The 10,935-nt window shown below is 32.8% G+C and overlaps 1 long non-coding RNA gene across 1 annotated transcript; it reads right to left on the bottom strand.

The window, feature by feature from the left end:
* Positions 1–6,406: 6,406 nt before the first annotated feature.
* LOC148765115 (uncharacterized) lies at positions 6,407–7,667 on the bottom strand. Its single transcript, XR_016029774.1, has 2 exons — positions 7,629–7,667; positions 6,407–6,686 (listed from the first exon to the last, which is right to left on the bottom strand). It is a non-coding gene; the product is annotated as an uncharacterized LOC148765115 (long non-coding RNA).
* Between the last annotated feature and the right edge of the window lie 3,268 nt (positions 7,668–10,935).

Raw genomic sequence — 10,935 nt, forward strand, 5'->3', positions numbered from 1 at the left:
AAATTACGGCCAACCCCCTTAAATAAGAACAAATTACGAAAAAATCCCTCTTATTTGAATAAAACCCTAACTTCTACTACTCCATTCGTCTCCCTCGCTTTCACTGCGCCGCACCTTTTTCTTCTTCTTCTTCTTCTTGTTCTTAATGGCTCGAAATGGAGTTGCGGTCCAATTGTCACAGCTAATTCAAAATCTCGAGACGGCGATGAATAAGCGGTTCGATTTAATAAATCGACGCCTTGATCTGATGGAAGCGCAGTCCTTCGCTTCGACAAGCGCTATAACTGCAAGATTTTCCAATCACCGGTTACCACGAGAGGATGCCGATTGGGTGAACGTGAATTATGCCCCCGTTGTTAAGTATATACCGGGACATCCTTTCCCGCGTCCAGATGTCACTAGTCTCGGTATCGTGTTTGATGCTCCGGAGTATTTGGTGAATTCCCGACCGCCGCAGAACTTGCTGCCTATGAATTTCAATCAACTTATCGATTGGAGAGAGGATTCCGTGACTATAATTAGGCGGAGGCTTACAGCGCTGTATTGGTTCTACAACGACACCAGGCTCTCTTTCGAGACTCTTTTCCCGGACCTGCAGCCCGACCATCAGCCAAGTCGAGAAGAGTGCCAATCTGCGATTTTTGTGGTGGATCGGTTCCTTCGACACCCCTAAATTAGCTAGTAAGCATTTTGCTTAATCGTTTAATTTGATATTTAATTTGACTGGTTAGTTAGTTATCTGCCTACTTTCATTGCAAAATTTGCTTCCTTGTGATTAAGGGTGGAATTCGGAACGAAATTCCACAATCCTGAAGGGTTGCTTTTTTGTTCATTTGATTTTTCGACACATGGATAATTGTCACAAAATCTTTGATCTTAGATCTTCGATTGTTCTGCGCTGATTTATTTGTATGTTATGCATTGGATCTTGAAGTAATTTGCTTTTGTTTGTATAGGCATTGGGTGCGCCGTGCGGCTTACGGGACTGCAAATGGTGGTATAAATGGTCTTACTATCGGCATATTACTTAACAATGTTGATGTATTTTGGACATCATTCGTACACTTTATGCTCTTTTCTTATATTCCTTGCTGAATTGAGTCAGTATTTTGGATTTGATGAACCTGCTTTCGTAACTAGTCTTATTGGTTACAATTGTTGTTAAATGCGCTCTTTGTGCACGTAATGAGATTTGAATACTCAACGTCTTCCCACGTTGAACAAGTCAATACTATTAGGCTAAACACTTAACGACTCGTTAAGTGTAAATTGTTATCTTCAAACATAACTAACAGGACCCCTTGTGCGAAAAAAAACTAAACCACGCATCAATAGAATCTCCACAAGATGTATCTTTATATGTTTGATAAAATTCCTCAATTAAAGTATGTACCATCAAACTAGTCGTGACACTAATCTCCTTGCTAAAATCACGTGAAATTTAAGTGAAAGTACATGAGAAATGGTTAATAAATCATAAAGTCTTTGACACTAAATTTGTGAAATTATATTTCACATTATTTCAGAAATCATCTGAAATGCATTGAGGGGGATTGGATTAAAGCCTAATACATTTTGTAAAGTTGTTGATGAGGATACTACCGCCTAGGGGCTAGAGATCCTACGAACTAGGCGAAGAAAAACGAATTTGAAAGCAACCTGATAGTGATAAAAGTGCACACTTTTATTATCTATCCCTATGGTGCGTGTGCACTAATAAAGCTCGTAACGAATTGTGAGGTTGAGACTTTGATCTCTTAATGAGTTCTATAGCCCAGATGGATGGGGTGTTGGAGTTACGTAAACATCCTTGATAGAATTCACCTTGTGAGTGTGGAAGTGGGGTCGCTTCCTATGAGAATTATAGGCTATTCTCTAGAGCGCTCACGAGAAATGGGGTAAAGCACAAGGTCGTTAATGTGCTGGCTTTAGAAGCTTCGATCGGGAGTATCATGTGTGCAATATGATTCTACGTGCTCCAAGGGTCACTGTTTGAAGGCTAAGTCCACTTTGATTCTAGTACGGGAAACATATTGTACTAAGTGAATGTTTGAAAGCATTGTCCACTTTCATTATGCATAATATTCCTCAAGAGCTCGAGTATTATTATTATTTTTTTTTATTAAAAATAGTGGGGGATTGTTGGGATTTTTTAATAAAAATAATATTTTATTGAATATTTTATTTGACCAATTTATGAGTTCATTTAGAGCAATATTTTAAAACCTCAAAAGACTTTATTTTGTTTCATAAAACCTCAATATTTTCCTTTAAATCTATATTAAATAGAGGTTTTATGGTGGTCATGTTTTATACTATAAAAAGGGGACTTTGTGGTATTGCAAGATACGAGAGTGAAGAGAAAAAGAAACATTTTCCATCTATACTATATACATATATTTTGAGCTCTTGTTGTGTGTCGGGTGTAAGCTTCTGTTTCACTTGAACATGCAATTTCGGTGAAGTTACAGCGGAGAGATAGGTTGGGCTGTTGTATCCCATAGGCGACACGATCGGAACCTTTTTGCACCTCATTAGAGAAAGGGTCGTGAAATTCGTTTTACGAGAGCGACCTAGTCCGCGCCTCACCTTGCCTATCTCCATTATAATATGTATATTATTGCAGCTAATTATCAACTATGAAAAGAGAGAGCAAATGGAGTACAAGTGCAGGCTGCAGCAGAAGTTCCAACAAAAATTAACGGCTATCCCCGAGCTCGCCGTCTGCCACCTGTTATTTTTCCTTTTATGCAATCCGATGAGTGTTGATATTGGGCTTTATAGTCGAGTTGTATGTCGACGACCTTCTCGTTGTTTGAGCCTTCTTTTGGCGAACTGTTTAGAGTTTAGACCACCTTTGGCGCTTGCTGCTCATTTGGCTTCGGCTTGATGGGCTCAATTCTTATCACGCGTTGGGCCTTGACCCAATAACTTTAGGTACAGAAAGGTTCGGCCCAATATTGCGGAATTGCCCCCATCAATATGATTTGATTATTATTAAAATCGAGAAAGTACATTTGATATTAAATAACAAATTCAATGGTATCTTTTATAATTCAATCCAATTAAATATAATTATCATTCATCAAAACCAAAAATAAATTACCCACATATATGCTTTTTTTAATTTAAGTTGATTTGATCTGCTTTTTCAATTTAAGTTGATTTTCTAGTTTATTCGTAAATAGCTTAATTTTTAGAAATAAACATTTAAAACAAACTTAATTCAACAATTATTAATTTATGTTTTTAAATAAACTTTTGCAAACACCACTTAAATCTTTAAGCATCTGTTAGGAAATCAGTATTCACAGAGTTTTTTCGACAAATCAAAAAAAGGTCAAAGTTCATGTAGATGTCAACGGTCACTTGATGGAATCGACCAGATATGTCTTAAAGTAGCATATTTAATGTGTATTTTGCCTACATTGGAACATGGGGGACCAAAAGTAGAATTCGGGCAAACTTTAGAGACGATAAATGTAATTCTCGCTGCAAAATACTTTATTCCTGTTGTTTTATATTTTTTCTTATTCGTCTCTGCATAGGAGAAATATAAAGAGATATTAATAAATAAATAAATATATAAATAAATAAATAAAATCCTTGTTTTTAAGGTTGAGACTTGAGAATATCTCGTAATTTGGTTACTATTTTTGCTATTTAAATAGGGATTATTTGTCAAAACCCCCCATTATACAAGTCTAATTATAATAGGTCCAATTTTTTTTAGAACGTTTTGAGATAAATCCATTTCAGCATTAAATAATAAAAAATAATAAATTATCAATATTATACCTCTAACTTAAAAGTAATCTATGTTTTATGATTGGAAATAAAAAAAATTAAAAAAGATTTGTAATATCTTTTCCTATTATATAGTAACAACACATCCTCATATAATCCCGATTGCGCCCCTTAATTACAGAGAAACCGTTTCAAAGTAATCTGTATTATTTCGACACATTTACTACCGAATCCGATTGTAGGAGCAGAAAGTTTCGTCTCAACAAAATACCGAGTGATTTTCGTGCTTTTACGCAAACTCTGTAGGGTTGTCTAGGGTCCGAGAAGGTTTGTACTACTCGAACCTAAACGATTGGAAATCAACCAATAAAATTGCGCCACATGGGATAAGTATGAACCCCATCAAAAAAAGTACGATACCAACCTTATAAGTAAAATTACATAAAAACCCTTAATGAAAAAACCTAATTAATAACTCAGATTTGTTTTACAACTTAATTATCTATCAATCGTAGTTAAAGGAATAGCATCTTCTTTCTTCTTCTTCCATGAACTATATATCAACCCTAACTAAACGATCTTTTTTCTTATATTCTTCTACTTCATTTTCTGGGGCCTCATTATTCATCGATCGATCGATCTAACTCCGACAGGTAAAACATTTATTTTCGATTTGCAGTTATAAAACTGTGACTTCGTGAGGTAAAAACATTTATATATGTTCATGGAGAATTTTTGGCCCAAGGATTTTTAACTAGAAATAATATGGATACGTTTTGTGGCTTAATTCCCATTTAAGATGTATATGTCACGGAATATACAGCCCATATTTAATGAACAAAATCATAGTTGTGCATTTCTTCTAGCATTTCTCAACCCTCTCAACCCCTAATGAGATCCTAGGTCAAAATCTGACATCTGAGAGGAATATAATCCAAGAGCATCTAAGCCATAAATATCAATTCTGAGGAAATTGAATACTTGGCATTGCTTTTTGGGAAATGATTCTAAGAAATTCTTTCAAGAGATTGTGATTTTCTTCTCTTTTGTTTCAACTTCAACGGTTATAGTTAGTTTACTTTAGAATTATACGAGGCTAAAAGAGTAATTTAAATGAAGTACGATATGTGTAAGATCTATTTTTGTTACGTTCGTAATTAAATTTATAAATTCCTAGGTACGTATACTTAAAATCAACGGTTAAAATAATTTCCTAAATATTTTATACGCATCAGATTGAATCGTTTAGGTCCGAGTAGTACAAACTCTCTCGGACCCTAGACAACCCCAACTCTGTAAATGCATAATAGTTATGTTAATATGAATGCAACTTCTTTTTCCCGGCCCTTGTTATGTGGTTGTTAGCATATAGCCGAACGAACCTTTCAAAATACAGAGTGGTGTTCACAAATAATAGCCGATACCCATAATATTCATGGTTTTTTATCTTGTGCGAAATTATGTTAATATGAATGCAACTGCTTTTTCCCCGACATAGTTATGTGGTTGTTAGCATATAGCCGACCGAACCTTTTCAAAATACATAGTGGTTTTCACACATAATAGCCGATACCCATAATAGTCGTGGTTTTTTTCTGGGTTCGAAATTATGCTAATATGAATGCAATTACGTAGCAAAATAATAGTGGGTTTCAATAAAATACAGAGTGATTTTCAGAATTTCCCCATTTATGTACAATTGTGCATTTACGTACCAAAATATCATGGTTTTCAACAACATACAGAGTGATTTTCGTGTCAATAAAATATAGAGTCTAATTATGCAGTAAGATCGTTTCAATAAAATACAAAGTGGTTTTCGTGCTTTTCCACAAAGCATGTTAGTGAGTAATTGTCATGGGTTTAGCACTTTTCGAAATAATGTTAATATGAATGCACATGAGTTTTCTCCCCCATTGTTATGTTATTGTAGCATATAGTCGATCGATGTGGCAAATATACGGTATACCATGTGTGCACGCTGCCACAATTATATTTCACCATTTGGGTGGTGCATACCAACACACCGATCACTATTTTCATAAATCTACATTCATCCAAAGCTATTCACCGACCATATACCCGTTTGTGCAGCCGACGGCAGATGTTGTAACTGCACTGATAAACCCACCTGAACATCAGACTCGCCGCGGGAGGCCGAAGCAAAAGAGGATCCCAAGTAGGGGTGAATTGATCCCCGTACTATTAGGTGTAGCAAATGTAGGGGGAATGGCAAACATAACAATAACTCTTGCAAAATGCATGGTCGCATAATGTTCGATGCGTCTGTCTCTTATATTTTTTGTTTCTACTTTTCGTTTATATGTATTAATAATTACGACGCCGTTTAGTTTGCGTTTTGTGATTTAATAATGCAGCTTGGAATTTTGCCCCAATGAGGCACACTCTGCTAATTTGTAATTTATTTTCATGGGAAAACAATTATCATTTTCAATATAATTTATGTTTCAGTTGACATGTCACAACATATGTAAAGTTGATATTACATATTAAATAGATTATAACACATAAATTATTATTAATTCAAACTTTTGTAGTTTTTTTAGTTCTTCACTTTCATAAAACAAAAAATCTCTAGTTTATATCTAGTTAATAATGTGTTATCAACTATTAGTAGTGGTTTTAAATCAATGTCCAGTAAAAACGGAAAACTATCAAATCAACATTTGATCAGTGATTAGTTTACATTAAAAACTGTAATTTTTTTTACGCGTATACATTAGTATGAAGTCACGAAAAGATTGTAAACCATTATTCGCAAAAAATTAATAGCAAACCACAAATTCGTGTAATTTGTCTTCTAAGGATGACATGCAGTCTACCACGAAAGAAGGTGACAATTTTACACAATCCACCACGGAATTGTCGCGTCCATATCTTTTTTTGTCGGACGGTTTGTCCCAATTTCTTGATATAATCTACATAAAAAAGTTTAAATACCGTTGGTTAGTTATTGATTGACAACCACATCACAGTGTACAAACAACTGAATATATATATTGTAATATATATTCATACAGCCCAACACTAATTAATATTAATACAAACACAAAAACAACACACTGATGAAAATTGTTTAATAACCAATACAACACATAACGTTAAGTGGTTTTGGATAACACAAAAAAAATAAAAATAAAAAAAAAGCATTCTTGCACAATTCAAAACAACTTAATTCAAAACACATACAATTTTTTAAAATTCTGAAGAAAAAAAAAAAAGAAACCACACAACATTTGTATCACCTGCACATAATTCATAACCACGTGACATTTTCAAAACCACATAATTAAATTAGGCACAAATCACAACAACATACTTGAAGACCCAAAATAAGAGATACAACACAAACCATTAAGTGGTTTCAAATAACAACACAAACAAAATAACTTGGTTATAATATGTGCAGACTTTAGAGATATGTAATTCAGAACCACCTACAAATTTTTTTTTACGGTTTCAAAAAGCCAGCACCCACATAACCTACTTGGCACAGTAACAATAATGAAAACCACTTAAGATAATACTACTGAACATAGTCAGGACATGTACATAATTAGCACCTCGTAAAAAAAACCACATATCTTTTGTGTGGTTTAAAAACCAACCCATAAAATCAGAGGAAAAATTAGCATGTAAAGATCATAAATGAAAACCACTTAATTCACTACCATTGAGCATGGTTGACATATGTTCACAATTCAAATTCCCATAAACAAGACTGCATATCTTTGAGTGGTTACAACGGAACCCAAAAAAACACATTAAAATGCTAACACGTTTACAAAAATCAAAAACCATAGTCACCTAAACATATTTTTTACACTGAAACAACAATTTACAAAAACAAACAAATTTACCTAAAAAGAATACACATTTAAAAAAAATTTGGGTTTCACAAAAAAAAAATGTCAAAAAACACATTACTTATATATCACATGAACATAGGAAAAAACCACTTAATTCAGAACCACTGAATATGTTCCCAACTCAAAACCGCTTAAACAAAACCACATATCTTTTGTGTGGTTTAAAAACCAACCCATAAAACCAGAGGAAAAATTAGCATGTAAAGATTATAAATGAAAACCACTTAATTCACTACCACTGAACATGGTTGGCAAATGTTCACAATTCAAATTTCATAAACAAGACTGCATATCTTTGAGTGGTTACAACGGAACCCAACAAAACACATTAAAATGCTAACCCGTTTACAAAATTCAAAAACCACAGTCACTAAAACATGTTTTTTTACACTGAAACAACAATTTACAAAAACAAACAAATTTACCTAAAAAAAATACCTATGTACATGAACATAGGAAAAAACCACTTAATTCAGAACCACTGAATATGTTCCCAACTCAAAACCGCTTAAACAAAAGACCTTATATATTTTGGTCGTTACAACAGAACCCAAAAAAAACCACACTAAAACTTAAATCGTGAAACAGACACATACCAGGATGTGCAAACCATACCAAGATGTAAAATGCAAAAGAAACACGCAAAACCACACTTTTGCGTATACGGTTTTACACATACAACACAAAACATCCAAACAACAGACTGCTACTTCCAACATTTTTTGGAACCCAAAAAGTTGTTTCCAAATTAAGCATGCAATTCATAACTATAACCTACAAACACCCATCGCAACAAACAACAAAAATCAACGCATTTGTTCACCATTTACGGATTTAAAAACTCACCACCGTCTAATTGCATAATGTCGGGACCGGTTTTGGATTTCCTCATTCCTGTAAAAAATTACCCATTCCGGTAAGCACATGCACAAAACAATAAGAACACCCATTTCGATTAATTGTGGTTTTCCACTAATTGAAGGGAATCAACATCTGGTGGCACCGACTACTTACTTTTCGTTGTTGATTTCTGTACCATCTTGTCGTTGTACAAAATACGAACAAATTTTGCTTCCTCTAGCGGTTTTCGCTTCTGATTTCAGGATAAACCAAGAACATCTTCTACCGTGATTTGGGGCATTTCTGAAAACGAGGGATAATGTGCTTAGCCGGAGTGGTTTTTTCTAGCGTGATTTGGGGGAATTATACGGTAACATGATTTTTGTGGAGGGATTTGGAATTGATTTACCGTATTATTTAGTTTAATAATTATACTAATAAGTGGGAGCATATATGGGTTTTCAAGCCCATTAGATTTATCTCAAATATCATTATAAATAAATGATTTATCAAGAATAAAAATCCCCACCCCATTTAAATATTCTACTGGCCTTTTAAAATATCCCAGCCGTGTAAATGCATGAAAAATCAAAAAACAAATAAATAAACAATATTCTTGTACTAATAAATAAATAAATAAATATATTTATTTTGAGGACTAAATTGTAAATTATATACACTTTGAATAAAACCCTAACTTTTACTCTCTTCGCCTTCTTCGCTTTCACTGCGCGCACAGCCGCTCGCTCTCGCTTCTTCTGCCGTAATTATTATCTCCGACCACCTTTTTCGTTTTCTTCTTCCTAACTAGTACTTCACCGTGCGTTGCACGGGGTATTCATCATTAAAATAAATATTTGATTTTAAAAAGTTCTCGAAATAGTAAAATCAATGGTTGATGTGCAATTCAAAGTAATAAAATCGATTCCATGTAAGTAACGAATTAAGACAACATAGGTGAAAAAAACTAAATACCGAAGGTTTAATTTCCGTATACAAAAGGCGAATACATCGTTACTCTTACCGTTACCATTTCCATTACTATTACCATTGCCATGACTAATATCAACAACAATACCAATATCAATACCAAGATCATTAGCATTACCATTACCGATACCCAATACTAATAGAAATACCGATACCAATACCAATACCAATACCAATACTAATCATTACAATTACCGTTGCCATTACCATTACCATTATCATTGCTAATACTGAAAGTAATATACTAATACTAATACTAATATGATAATAATACTATTACTATTAGTAATCCTAATGTTAATCCTAATCATAATGCTATGCTAATACTAATTTTCTTACAATAATGCTAATTCTAACCATAGTTCTAATCCTAATACTAATGTTAATCTTAATCCTAATACCAATTCTAATTATAATCATAATCCTAATAATAATATGAATCATAATTCTAATCCTTATAGAAATGCAAATATGCTAATGCTAATACTAATTTTAATACTATTGCTTATGCTAATGCTAATCCTAATTATAATGCTGGTACTAATAATAATCATAATTCTAATCGCAATACTAATATTCAAATAAATATGCTAATTATAACGCTAATGCTAATCATAATACTAAATCAATACTTATACGCCAATGCTAATGCTAATGTTAATCCTAATATTGATGCTACTAATCCTAGTCCTAATGCTAATCCTAATCCTAAACCTAATCCTAATCCTAATTATAATCCTACACATAATCATAATGTTTAATCATAATGCTAATGCAAATTCTAATTGTAATCCTAATGTAAATGCTAATTCTAATCCTAATATGAATCATAATCCTAATCCTAATCCTAATCCTAAGCATAATTATAATTATAATCATAATCATAATAATAATCTTAATCATAATCCTCATCCAAGTCCTAGTAAAAATAATCATAATACTAATACTAATACTAACGTTAATACTAATATATTAATCATAATCCCAACAGAAATGTTGACTTGTTAATGATAATGCTAATCCCAGTACTATCTTAAAGCTAATCCTAATCAGAATTTTAATACTAATCTTAATCCTAATGTTAATGCTAATGCTAATTTTAATCTTCATCACAACGTTAATGCTAATCCCATTCCTAATACTAATTATAATCTCAATCTATATCTTAATCAATATCATAATTCTAATACTAATACTAATAATAATCATAATCCTAATCTTAATTTTTAACACTAATATATTATAATGGTATTACTAATATGCTAACACCAATGCTAGTACTAATCTTGATATACTAAACTCATATATTAATGCTAATGTTAATCTTAATCCTGACCCTACTATAAATTATAATATGAATCTTATCCCTAATCACAATCCTAATCATAATCTTAATCTTATTCATGATCAAGATCCTGGTCCTAATCCTAATGTTGATCCTAATTCTGATCCTAATCAGAATCATAAT

Source organism: Erythranthe guttata, chromosome 14, assembly GCF_056151865.1.
Source record: "Erythranthe guttata isolate IM_541 chromosome 14, IM_541, whole genome shotgun sequence".
In the NCBI taxonomy this organism is placed as follows: Eukaryota; Viridiplantae; Streptophyta; class Magnoliopsida; order Lamiales; family Phrymaceae; genus Erythranthe; species Erythranthe guttata.